Raw genomic sequence first — 666 nt, 5'->3', positions numbered from 1 at the left:
ATGCAGTGTCCTGTTGAGAGGACTTTAAATAATTTAAATATTTACTTTTTCAGTTCTTTCTTCCACTTTGATTCTGTTTAAAACACGTGAATGTTCAGTTTTATTCCTCTGGGGGGTGCTGTAGCTGTTCAAGATTTATTCTTGTGTCATTTTTAAAAACTAAAGACAGATTTATTATAGTTTTATTCTTTTTGGTTTTTTGGTAAATCCATCAGGAAACATAAAGTCCGACTTTATGCTTTGATGTTTCTGCACCAATCGTTTCTTAAAATGGTGGAAAAAGCTGAGTTTTTGTTTGCAGATTTCTTTCTAATCTTTAGTTTGATGCTGCAGAAAAACAGGAAGTTCTTCGTTTTTGTGGATGTTTGAGTCGAGCCATTAGTTGCTTTTATTTTTAAGACTAAATCAACACAGTTTAATAAATAATGGTTATTTGAGCACTGATATTTAATTTGTTTTATGTTTTTCTTTCAGATAACAAATTAACTCCCCCTGAAAACACCTTTTTGGTTAATTAGCAGCCGTTAATCGTGCAGCAGCCAATCCAGGAGGCCCAGATTAACACTGTCAGATTTGATTTCAACACTTTTAAAGTGTCTATATGGGTCCACACCAGAAAGTGTTAATTTAACTCTTTTTGGAGAGTTGGTACCTTAACTCTTATAA

This window comes from Kryptolebias marmoratus, linkage group LG14 (assembly GCF_001649575.2).
Source record: "Kryptolebias marmoratus isolate JLee-2015 linkage group LG14, ASM164957v2, whole genome shotgun sequence".
In the NCBI taxonomy this organism is placed as follows: domain Eukaryota; kingdom Metazoa; phylum Chordata; class Actinopteri; order Cyprinodontiformes; family Rivulidae; genus Kryptolebias; species Kryptolebias marmoratus.
Note: the sequence above shows the minus strand (reverse complement) of the source record.